The sequence below is a fragment of the Nicotiana tomentosiformis genome, chromosome 6, assembly GCF_000390325.3.
Source record: "Nicotiana tomentosiformis chromosome 6, ASM39032v3, whole genome shotgun sequence".
Classification (NCBI taxonomy): Eukaryota; Viridiplantae; Streptophyta; class Magnoliopsida; order Solanales; family Solanaceae; genus Nicotiana; species Nicotiana tomentosiformis.
In genome coordinates this window covers 111,347,993-111,361,574 of record NC_090817.1, presented here as the reverse complement: position 1 = coordinate 111,361,574, position 13,582 = coordinate 111,347,993, and positions in this window count along the sequence as shown.

Genomic DNA, 13,582 nt, shown 5'->3' with positions numbered 1-13,582 from the left:
GGGGGGATGCTTTGTTTGAAATCATTTGTTAAGTTAATAGATCGTTGAGTGTTGATTAGCTTAGAATTACTTGATAAAGTGTGAAAGGTGCATATGTGAGCACGTAATTTTTGACCCGCGCAACGTTTAAAAGTAGTATTTACTTATTTTCAGTTTAATAGGATTTCAGTCAACTTTTAATTTTAATTTCAAAAAAACATAAGTTTAAAAATACAAAAAAAAACAATTTTATAATACTTCTTCTCCTATTAATTAGTATATTTTGGTAGTATTTTTTTTATTTTTATTTTTTGTTCAATGAGAAAGAATTGAATTTGGGCCAATTGGGAGCTCATTTTCTAATTTTAGTGGCCCAACAAGACAAATGTCATTCTTCCCAATTGCTTTTAGCCCAAACCCTTTTCTCACCCATAAAACCCCTCTCTTAATCATAGCCATTGATCGACTTTCATCCAAGGGCCACTATTAATTCCAACACCCCAATATAACACAAGAGGAGCTAACCTAATTCCTAAGGTTAGAACGGTCGCACACACTTCTGAAAAAACAATCTCCAAGACTCACCCCTCCCCCTTCAGATCTTCCAAAAAAAATTAAAAATCTCTTCAAGGTAAAATCCAAAGATCCTAAGATAAAGAAAGCTAACCGCATCTCCCTTCATCAAGAACGAAAGTCCACCAGCCTAGTTCCAAGGCAGCAGTCGTCCCCCTCATTTTGAGATCTTCAACCCCCCCCCCCCCACACACACACATACGATAGGGAAAGAGCACGAGAGAACAAAGAGAGGAGATCTGGGGAGAAATTCCGTTTCCATCTTATTTTGGCTCGAACGAGATTATACTATACGTGAGAGGTCCGTTCGAGTCGAGGTCGTGGTTGAAATTCATCGGTGAAGGTTCGTGGTATAGGTCCTGGTCACGGTTGATTTCGTACGCTAATTTGAAGCTCCTCTTCGTTGTAAACATTGGAAAATTTCAGCAATAGAAGATCTTCATCTATAAAAGGTTCATCCTTTTCTTAACCGTTGTTTCCATTGCTGCTCTTTCACCATGTTTCCTTCTGATTTGTATATCATATTTTGATTGTCTACCTTCAATGATTCATTGTTCTGGGTTTGTTTTATTTGATTTGAGTGAATACCGGTTGGTGATTAACTAGTCAGTCCATCTTGGCTCATGAAATTTGGAAGGTTGGCTGAATTATGTTGATGAAATTAAATCTCTGTTGCTCGCTTTGTTTTTAAAAACTATTGTACATTAGATCAAAAATGGAATTCGGAGCAGGGGACTTCAAAGTTAGTTATTAGTGATTGATATAGTGGTTGTATATGTGGCTTATCTTGTTTTTTGGTTAAGATATGAGATTTTGTTTTAGATCAAATATGGCTTATCTCGTTTCTTTTAGTGTAACTACTAATATATATTTTTATTTTTCTACTTTATTAACTTAAGTGCGAATATGAAAAATCAAGGGTGGCCACAGATAACTATTGAAATAATTATAATTTCCATAACTACGGGCCTTTACAATAATCTCATATTAGTATAGAATAAATAATCACTCTTGAATACTGTAGTTTTCTTTAGGCACGATTAATGAATCATCGTGGCCACGGGTACGGTTCCCGTGGCATGGTCACGATACGTAAATCCCATTCGGGTGTGCATTTCATGTGACCCGACCACAACTTCTAATAATAATAAAAAATAGGCATGTTGTAAATCGCGGGTGCATTTTATGTGGTGCGGTTTGCAACATGTACTAAATGACAAGTGCACAATATCGCGACTTGTTCAAATAAATTCCATAAGTATTAAAAGCGGTTAAAAAGTAAAAATGCATAATAGGCTTTAAATATGTAATAAATCAGATAATTAGGCCAAGTATTAATTCTTAAGCGACCGTGCTAAAATCACGAAACTCTAGAGTGCCTCACACCTTCTCTCGGGTTAACAGAATTCCTTACCCGGTCTTCAGTGTTCGCGGACCATAAATAGAGTCAAATTTCCTCGATTTGGGATTTAAAATAAACGGGTGACTTGGGACACCATAAATTATTCCAAGTGGCGACTCTAATAAATAAACAATCTCATTTCGAAAAATGTCACTTTAATTGGAAAAACTCTCTTATCCCATATCCTCTAGGGAAAAAGGAGGTGTGACAGCTCTGGCAACTCTGCTGGGGACACGAACCCAGAATCTCTAGTTCAGGGTTCAGAATTCGAGCTTAGAATAACTGTTATACTTGGTTTTTTCCTATTATCTGATTTTTACGTGTTTGAGCCTAATGTGCTAAATGCCGCTTTTTACCGCTTTGATATTGTTTGAACTGTATATAAACTGCTACGAAACCCTCCTTCTCTCTGAGTCTTCTAAATCTTCTGGGGAGCGTGCGCTTCGCGTGGCTTCTTTTCTGTTAGAGTCATATCCTAATTTTAAAACGAGGTTCGGACTAGTTGCAAAGCCGGTGAAGCTTCTGTATTCCCGGTATGCTACCCTCTCTCGGCTCGAGTTGTCCGCTCGGGTAAGCCAGGTCTAGAATAATACACCCAGGATTTAAACTTATAATAACACATCCTCATGCCGGATCCCTAGTAGGTACGTTTGCTTGCATCACGTGCATTTGACTTAGGGAACTCAACACAGGGGTTGGATCCGTCTAGGATAGGTGTACCCAAAATTAAAGGGCCATATTGATGCATTCTTTACGTGCTACTCGTGCATTAATTTGCTTGTTTTGTATGTTGATCGGCTTCTTGAGTTAGAAAAAAAATAAAAAAAAACAATAGAAGAGAAAAACCAAAGAGTGAGGTAGGATAGAAAAACGCCTGGTTTTGATAATCCCGGTATTCAAAAATCTCGTTACTCTGTTGAAATTTCAAAAAACAAAAAGAGAATCATTTCAAAACAAATCATATTTTTCTGTGCATAAAATTGACCGAACTACGCGGGTTTGATTCTCACCGGATGTGAGATACGTAGGCAACCATCATCGGGTCCGACCCCGTTTTTGCAAAAATAACCAAAAAATACGTCATTTTGTCATAAATAAATTTAGGGGATGTCATTTTCTGTCTAAATAGCCAGAAACGTCCTGACGGGACGCCGAAAGGCTTGTTTGCAAAAATAGCCACCTATGGCTCTTTTCCTAATTTTGAACACTTAGCAAGCACATTTTTAAAATCTTCATTTCTGAAGGGCTGAAGGGCCGTATTTGCAAAGGTGGCCTTGAGTTGTTTGAGTTTTATTTTGCAAAAAATAATCTTTCTTTTGGGGTCAAAAATCAAAATCAAAAATCAAAAATAACTTGTTTTTAACCAGTCGCCCTAAATAAAAATGTGCAGGATGAGCACGGTTGAAAATATACCTTTTCGAGGTGTAGATCAGATTCCACTAGGACTCCACATGTGGTGGAACGACCTGGGGGAGGTCGCCAAGCGTTCTGTGACAAAGGCTTTTGGTGGGTTCACTGGTCTTCTGGAGATTAAACCAAGGGTTGATATAATCGAAGCTTTGATACCGTTTTGGGACCCGACACACAATGTTTTCCACTTCTCTGATTTCGAGTTGACCCCTACACTAGTGGAGATAGCAGGTTATGCTGGTTTCGAAGGGAAGCTAAGGCATCAATATCCAGTAGCACCAAGAACTGTAACCCCTCATAAGTTTTTGGACCTCTTGAGTATTAGCCGGCATGTTAAAGATGAAAATTTAGCCGGGGGATTCTGCACATTCCGTTTCTTATACATGCGGTATGGGGACCCCCACGGATTTGAGGCTCCAGACACTGGTTTGAATCATCAGGGAAATAAAGACAAATGGGAAGCACGTAGGGGTTTGGCCTTTGTGGTGGCATTTTTAGGCACTCTGATATGCCCAAGGAGTGACAGACATATAGAATTGGGGCTCGCAGGAGTGGCCGACTTTATGGTCAAAAAGGCAAATGGCACTATCATACCGATAATTCTCGCAGAAATTTACCGATCTTTAACCGCTTGTCGAACCGGGACAAAGTTTTTTGAGGGTTGCAACTTGCCTTTACAAATGTGGTTGGTATAACATCTTTGTCATTGCCCAGGCTACATGAACTACGATTTGACCGGTCATGAGTTGCCAGAAGGTACTGAGGCATGGTTCGCGTATTTGGGTTCTTTAAACGCAAATCAAATTGAGTGGACTTTTGGTTGGCTTCCAGTCGATGAAGTGATTTACATGTCCGCCGGAGTGTGCTTTCTTTTATGAATGGGTCCTCGGAGTATTCAGCCATATGCCCTGCATCGGGTCCTACGCCAATTGGGCAGATACCAAACAGTCCCCTATGACGAAGATTTGAGTCCACGGGTTATTGAACTATGCCCAAAAGTCACATTTCCAGAAGAAAGGGTTCGCCATATTTGGCACTAATGTAGGTTCCTGGAACCATAGATTCAAGTACGAGATTTGTCCATGGGTAAAGTAGGATCCAACTATGCCACATGGTATGGTAAAAGCAGTCGGGTCGATCAAGAGCCAGAACAGCCCGCCAAAAGGCCCCATGTCCAACAATTCACTGATGGAGCACGAGAGCAAATGGGTTTGGTTAGCTAAAGAAAAGGAATATCGGACTACTATAAACAAACTAGAAGAACAAATTGAAAAAATCAAATAGTAGTTTGCAGGAAGCTGAAGATGAAGGGGAAAAGAAGAGATTGGCTAGGGAAAATGAAGCCCTTCGAGCCCAAATCCAGAGAATGAAAATAGCTGCCGAGACACCGGTAAGAAGTGAGAGAGATGAGAAAATTATAACCAACCTAAGGCGTAAAGTACATGATTATGGTTTGGACTTGACAAAGGCCAAAAGGGACTTGTTAAATGCTCAAGCAAAGTTGGCCAAAAGTACGGAAGAACATGCTAGATTAGCCCACCAGTTAAAGCAGAAATATGACAAAGAAGTAGCAATTTTACAGAAAAAGCGGGTTGCCCTGGAAAATGAAATGGTCAAGCAAATAAAGGATTTCAAGACAGAAAGAGAGCATTGCTATGTATTGATTTACCAACTACAAGAAAGCCTGCAGTAGTTACAAGACCAAAACAACACAGATACACAAGTGTTAGAGGCTCGGGCCCAGCAGATTAGATGTTTGCTTCAAGAAAAGGGTGTCATCAGAATGAGGATTAAAGAGATAGCTGATTATGTTGTAATGAAATGCCATGAATGTGAAGACATGACCAAGTCTATGTTTTTTGCTTCGGTAATAACATTCGTTCGACAGGTGATGGTTGACCTAGACCACCTTCAAGAAGATATTGCCCGTAGGCCCGTGCGGAGACCGGCTGATGTCCCGCAAGCCCCTGGAGTACCAGTGGACGCTCTTATGTATTTTTGACTTTTTTTAAAAGTTTTTGAGTCTTTTTTTTTTCCTCGAGTTTTGTTCGTCTTTGTCAAGGCTGTTTATTGCTTTATTTCGAGTCTGTAGATTTTTCTTTTATAGTCATCACTACTTTTAAGTCATTGTAATAGAAAGTCCAAAAAAATGTCTTTTATTAATGAAATATTGAAAAAAACAAAAAAAAAATCATTTCGCATTTATATCCCTGAACTAAGTAATGATCTGATTCATGCGGCGTCATGATACATAGGCAATCCCCATAGGATTCGATCATAGTCTTAAAATAAATAAAAAAGAGAAAAAGAGAGAGGAAGAGAAAAGGGTGGGAAGAAAGAAAAGAGGGGCCAAACAAAAGGAAGAAAAGAGAATGAGAATTAAAAGAGCGAAACACAGCAAAATGAGAGAGGAAAAAATGAGGATTCGAAATTTGGGAAAAGAGCCGGGATGAAACACATAAGCCGTCACAAAGCATTTAGAAACGTTTAACTGCTCAGGTGCATTGCATCCCCAATATGCGATTCCCTATCTGTTAAATGCTTCAAAACTGACCAAGTTATTTTGTGTGCATAAAAAGACAGGTTCTGTTTAGGTGGTTAGTTTGTTGGCATCCTGGCATATAATACCAGATCAAAGCGCAAGGCAGTCATGACTAGCAAAGAGTCGGACACGGGTGTTGTTGACCCGCCGAGGGAGATTGTAGAATCAGAGTTTGAATTGAAAGAGGAGGTTCACAGGTTGAAGCATCAAATGGCTGAAATGTATCAAGCCTGGATCAGGGGGCATCCTCCACCTTCATTTCCCGCTAACTACACAGAAAATCCCGCTTTCATCCCCCCACTGGCACAAGCCCAGAATCCCACTACCGTTGATCTTTCCCCTCAGCATGCACCGGGTTTTACCCCTTTCCACCACTACCCCGACACCTCGTCCCAAACTTTCCATGCTCCACCAGCCAAAACAACCGCATACTCGGCTCCGACATCTGCTCCTATTTTTGTAGCCCCTCCGCGAGCTAACCTCCACCGATGTTCTAGTGAACCCGCATTCCAAGCTCCAGATACCCAATATTATGCTCCGGAACCAACTATCAAAGTCACAGATCCTTATTCCTACACCCCTCACTTTGAACCTCCTGTTGAAAGTGAGAAACCATCCCGGAACGTGGAGCAGGATGAGATATTCAGGAAAGTAAAGAGTGTAGAGCAATAATTGAAGAACATGCAAGGGATAGGAAGCCAAGTAAGTGTGGCTTACAAGGATTTATGCTTATTCCCTGATGTCCAACTGCCCGCTGGGTTCAAGATGCCCAAGTTTGACTTGTACGATGGACATGGAGATCTCGTAGCCCATTTGAGAGGCTGTTGCAGCAAGATGAGAGGCGTCGGTGGGAAAGATGAATTATTAATGGCGTATTTCAGTCAGAGTTTGAGTGGGGCGGCTTTGGAATAGTACACCCGCCAAGACGCTAGCAGGTGGTACACATGGGGTGACTTGGCCTTTGCTCGGCACTTTCAGTACAATATAGACATTGTACCGGATCGCCTATCTTTGACCAAGGTAGAGAAGAAGCCCAGTGAGAGCTTTAGGGAATATGGTTTCAGATGGAGAGAACAAGTTGCACGGGTCAATCCTCCAATGGAAGAAGATGAGATGGTCGAGTACTTTCTTCAAGCCTTAGAACCTACTTACTTTGGCCATTTGATCTCAGCCATAGGTAAGTCCTTCAACGATGTGGTAAAGATGGGAGGAATGGTGGAAAAGGGACTTAAGTCAAGCAAGATCATGAGCTACTCCGCCATAAAAGCAACCACACAGGCAATTCAAAGTGGCACCAGAAGCCTGTTAGGCAAAAAGAAGAAAGATGATATTGCTATGTTTGTCTCTGGATCAGGGCGTGACCCAAGCGGTTCGCCTCACCAGTACACCCAACCTCGACCCCAACCTCAAGCCTATACCCAAGCTCCATATAATCCATCCCAACATTATTTCCCACCACAAGACCCTCAATATTCAGTCAGACCACCCTAATACCATGTTCACCATGCACAGTCATATGCGCAACCCCCTCCTTACCCGCAATGGCGTGCTCCAACTCCACAAAATCCTTATCCACCCCCACAACCATACCGAAACCCTACTGGTCCAAGCTTTCGATCAAGGGCGGATTATAGAAAAGAGAGGCAGCAGCGGAAAGAAACCTTCACCCCTCTTGGAGAGTCGTATACCAGTTTGTTTCAAAGGTTGAGGCAGTTGGACGCTTTGAGGCCGATTGAGCCAAAGGTACTAAATCCACCTCCAAGGAACCTTGATTATTCCCTCAGATGCGCATATTGTTCTGATGCCCCAGGGCACGACACAGAGAAGTGTTGGCATTTGAAGAGGGTAATCCAAGAGCTTATTGATACAAATCAAATTGTGGTCCAGAACCCGGAGGCACCAAACATCAACCAAAATCCTTTGTCGGCCCATGCAGAGGCACATATGATTGAGATAGTTCATAAGGATGGGGAGCCCAAGAATTCTTCCAAGTCTGTCATGATGATCCGGGTTAGCGAAAGTAATCCAGTTAAAGCTCCAGATTCTGCAAAAGCAATGCCGTTGACAGTTGAAGGGGTGTCAGAGAAGCTAAGCATGCTCAACGTGAAACCATTTGTATTGGTTGTGAAAAGGCCTCCGATTGATGTTGAAGCAAACCAGGAAAAGCAAAAAGTGGTTGTGCTAGGGGTCCCGGGCAAGCCTGTCATAATCGTGGAAGGGGCTCATATTACCCCCGTTATTATTAATCCAGTGACCCTGTTACCAATGGTTGACACAAAGTCCGTCCCGTGGAATTACAAACAGGTGATAGTAACATATAAAGGGAAAGAAGTAGAGGAAGAAGTCAATGAAACCGGAGGATTGACTCGTTCTGGGAGATGTTTTACCACAGAAGAACTGAGGAAAGCCAAGCCATTCAAGGATGGCCATGTCCCAGTAAAGAAGCAGGTCACCGAAGAAGAGGCTGAAGAGTTCCTGAAAAAGATGAAAATACAAGACTATTCCATTGTAGAGCAGTTAAGGAAAACACCAGCTCAGATCTCTCTTTTGTCTTTGCTAATACATTCAGATGACCACCGCAAAGCCCTGATGAAGATTTTGAATGAGGCTCATGTTCCTGATAAGATCACGGTAAACCACTTGGAAAAGATTGCTAACAAGAATTTCGAAGAAAACAAGATCACTTTCTCAGATGATGAACTTCCTATGGAGGGTACAGAGCACAACCGAGCTCTTTATCTCACAATGAAGTGTGAGGATTCTGCTGTCTCAAGGGTACTGGTTGATAACGGTTCTAGTGCAAATATTTGCCCTCTGTCCACTTTGCAAAAGTTGAAGATCGGCACTGAAAGGATCCACATGAACAATGTATGTGTTCGAGGCTTTGATGGAGGAGGGAAAGATTTTGTCGGTGATATAATGCTCGAATTGTCAATAGGGCCAGTTGAGTTCACTACGGAGTTCCAAGTGCTAGATATGGTTGTCTCCTATAACTTGTTGTTGGGCAGGCCCTGGATACATGCTGCCAAGGCAATCCCGTCTTCTCTGCATCAAATGGTAAAGTTCGAATGGGACAGGCAGGAAATAGTTGTGCACGGTGATGAGAACTTATCTGCTTACAATGACACAATTATTCCATTTATTGAAGTTGAAGATGATAAAGGGCCTTGGGTGTACCAAACGTTCGAAATAGGGTTTGTCAAGAAGATTCCTGAAGGAGAATGCATTCCAGGACCAAAGCTACCCTCCGCGTCCGTCATGGTAGAAAATGAAATGTTGAAGAATGGTTTTGTGCCGGGCAAAGGCCTGGGTTCGTCTCTACAGGGTATTGCACATCTGGTGTGTCCACGTGAAAGTTTCGGTACATTTGGTTTGGGATTCACACTCACAGGGAAGGACGTGAAAAAGGCTAAAAATTTGAAAAGAAAGACATGGTCACTTCCTAAGCCTGTTTCACATATTTCCAAGTCTTTTGTCAAGCCAGGGGTCGCCAAACACCCAGTATCAGTGGTCCCAAAACCTGTGGTCGACTTTGATGAAGAGTTGATCAAGAGGTTCCAGAGTCTATTTGATGAGGTTAATATGGTGGAAATCGGGGAAGGTTCCAGTAATGCCGATGTGCAGCTCGTTGGGCCAAATGTGAAGCTTAGCAATTGGAAAGCTACTCCTCTCCCCACCCGGAAGGAGTTTTGGTAGTTTGCTTTGTTTACCTTTCTGTTATCTGGGTTATTCCAGGGTTGTAATCCAGATTTTTTATTTTTTTGCTTGTTTTGATGTACAAACCCTTCTATCCTTTTATTTTCAATGAAATACAATTTCCCGTTTTTCATTATTCCTGATAACGTTTCATTTTTGTTTTGTTTCTTTTTTCTGTACAGTTCTTTTTATGCTGGTTTCAATGACATGACATGCATGAGGAATTTTTAGCTAAATCTTAAAAGCCAATCTAATTCCGAAATAAAATCCAAGAAGTAGAGTGTGATAATGAAACAGAATATGATAAAGAAGCAGCATTTCAGGAAATCAGTAGAGAACTAAATCACTTTGAAGAAAAACCCAAGCCTAATTTGAATGAAACTGAAGCAATCAATTTAGGAGATCAAGATAATGTCAGGGAAACCAAGATAAGTGTGCATCTGGAACCGCAAATCAAAGAAGAAATAATCAAAACACTGTTTGAATACAAAGATGTCTTTGCATGGTCGTATGACGATATGCCGGGTTTGAGCACTAATTTGGTAGTTCATAAATTGCCAACTGATCTTGCATTCCCTCATGTCAAGCAAAAGTTAAGAAAGTTCAAGACTGACATGAGTGTGAAGATTAAAGAAGAAATCATAAAGCAACTTGGGGCAAAAGTCATTCGGGTCACTCAATATCCCATATGGTTAGCTAATGTGGTGCCAGTACCAAAGAAGGATGGTAAGACCAGGGTGTGTGTTGATTATTGTGATCTCAACAAGGCAAGTCCAAATGATAACTTTCCGTTTCCGAACATCCACATTCTGATTGACAATTGTGCCAAGCACGAGATTAGGTCTTTTATGGATTGTTATGCGGGATATCACCAGATCCTGATGGATAAGGAAGATGCAGAAAAGACATCATTCATCACGCCATGGGGGACATATTGCTACCGGGTAATGCCATCCGGTTTGAAGAATGCTGGGGCAACTTACATGAGGGCAATGACTACCATATTTCATGACATGATACACAAGGAAATTGAGGTTTATGTAGATGATGTGATCATAAAGTCAAAGAAGCAGTCCGGCCATGTTGGAGACTTGAGAAAGTTTTTCTAAAGGCTCCGCAGGTACAACCTCAAGCTCAATCCGGCAAAATGTGCATTTGGTGTCCCGTCCGGAAAACTGTTAGGATTCATAGTCAGTCGACGCGGTATTGAGTTGGACCCATCAAAGATAAAAGCCATCCAAGAATTACCACCGCCAAAGAACAAAACCGAGGTGATGAGCCTTCTCGGAAGGTTAAACTACATCAGCAGGTTTATTGCTCAACTCACGACAACTTGTGAACCCATCTTTAAGTTGCTGAAGAAGAATGTTGTGGTTAAGTGGACGGATGAGTGTCAGGAAGCATTTGATAAGATCAAGAGTTACCTGTCAAACCCACCTGTGCTGGTCCCACCAGAACCTGGGAGACCTTTAATTCTCTATTTGACGGTCATGGATAATTCTTTTGGTTGTGTGTTGGGTCAACACGACATCACGGGCAAGAAAGAGCAAGCCATTTATTATCTTAGCAAGAAGTTCACTCCTTATGAGGTTAAGTATACTCTTCTTGGAAGGACATGTTGCGCCCTGACTTGGGTGGCACAAAAGCTGAAGCATTATCTGTCATCCTACACTACTTACCTCATTTCTCGCATGGATCCTCTAAAGTATATCTTTCAGAAGACTATGCCCACAGGAAGATTGGCAAAGTGGCAGATTTTACTCACAGAGTTTGACATTATCTATGTGACTCGGACCGCGATGAAAGCCCAAGCCCTGGCCGATCATTTGGCCGAGAATCCGGTGGATGAAGAATATGAGCCACTAAAGACTTATTTTCCTGATGAAGAAGTGATGTATGTTGACGAGGCTGATCATGATGAAAAGCCAGGGTGGAAACTCTTCTTTGATGGAGCTGCTAACATGAAAGGTGTCGGAATAGGGGTTATACTCATTTCTGAAACAAGGCATCACTACCCCGTAACAGCTCAGCTTCGATTTTATTGCACTAACAACATGGCTGAATACGAGGCATGCATTCTGGGTTTGAGGCTAGCTATAGACATGGGAGTTCAAGAAATATTGGTTTTGGGAGATTCAGATTTGTTGGTTCACCAGTTTCAGGGAGAATGGGAGACTCGAGATTTGAAGCTCATACTGTATCGACAATGTCTGCATGATCTTTGTCAACGATTCAGGTCGGTAAAATTCAGGCATATTTCCAGGATTCATAATGAGATTGCCGATGCCTTGGCTACTCTGGCGTCAATGTTACACCATCCGAATAAGACTTATGTCGACCCTTTGCATATCCAAATCCGTGATCAGCATGCCTATTACAATGTGGTTTAGGATGAACCTGATGGTGAGCCTTGGTTCCATGATGTCAAGGAATATATCAAATTGGGGGTATATCCGGTACATGCCACAGGTGATCAAAAGAGAACCATTCGACGTCTGGCTAGTGGATTTTTCTTAAGTGGGGGAATATTATACAAGAGAACTCCAGATCTAGGATTACTAAGGTGCATAGATGCTAAACAAGCTTCGACTATCATGGCCGAAGTGCATTCCGGGGTTTGCGGGCCACATATGAGTGGGTATGTCTTGGTGAAGAAGATTCTTCGAGCAGGTTATTATTAGCTCACCATGGAACGAGATTGCATCAGCTTCATTCGCAAATGTCATCAATGCCAGGTGCATGGTGATTTGATTCATTCCCTGCCATCTGAGTTGCACACAATGTCTGCACCTTGGCCCTTCGTTGTTTGGGGCATAGATGTCATTGGACCAATTGAGCCAACAACGTCAAACATGCATAGGTTTATTCTGGTGGCCATTGATTACTTTACCAAGTAGGTCGAAGCTATAACTTTCAAGTCTGTGACCAAGAAGGCGGTGGTAGATTTTGTTCATTCAAACATCATTTGCCGGTTCGGAATTCCCAAGGTAATCATCACAGATAATGCTGCTAACCTCAACAATCATTTGATGAAAGAGGTATGCCAAAAGTTCAAGATTATGCATCGAAACTCCACTCCGTATCGTCCTAAGGCAAATAGAGCTGTTGAGGCTGCTAACAAGAACATAAAGAAGATACTTTGTAAGATGGTGCAAGGTTCCAGGCAATGGCATGAAAAGTTACCTTTTGGTTTACTGGGTTATCGCATTACTGTTCGCACTTCAATAGGTGCAACTCCCTATTTACTGGTATATGGAACCGAGGCAGTTATACCTGCGGGAGTTGAGATTTTATCCCTGTGGATCGTTGCTGAAGCTGAAATTGATGATGATGAGTGGGTCAAGACCCGGCTAGAGCAATTGAGTTTGATTGACAAAAAAAGATTGGCAGTAGTATGTCACGGTCAATTGTATCAGAAAAGAATGGCAAGAGCATACAACAAGAAGGTGCGTACCTGGAAATTTGAAGTGGTTCAGTTGGTGTTGAAATGCATCCTTCCATATCAGGCTGAAGCTAAAGGCAAGTTCGCCCCAAACTAGCAGGGGCCGTTCATTGTAACAAAGGTGTTGCCCAATGGTGCTTTGTATTTAACAGACATAGAAGGTAAATGTGTGGATATGTCTATCAATTCTGATGCAGTCAAGAGATATTATGTATGATTTATTTTGCTTATCTTCAATCGCATTTTGTACTAGGCATGTTCAAAGTTGGAATGACGAAGGCATTTTATTCTGTTATCCCAAACACTTTTATCATTTGTTACCCCTTTTTGAGCCTTATTTATGTTCTTTCATACCCCTCTTTTGAAATCAGAAGTAGAGCTGGAAATAGAAAAGAAAAAAATAAGAAAAAAAAAGAAGAGAAAAGCAAAAGAAAGAAAAGAGGAAAAGAAAGCAGAAAAAGAAAAACAAAAGCAAAGTAACAAAAACAAAACAACTTTTACTAGGTTAAACTACGTTCGACCTGATTCCTTTTAAGGA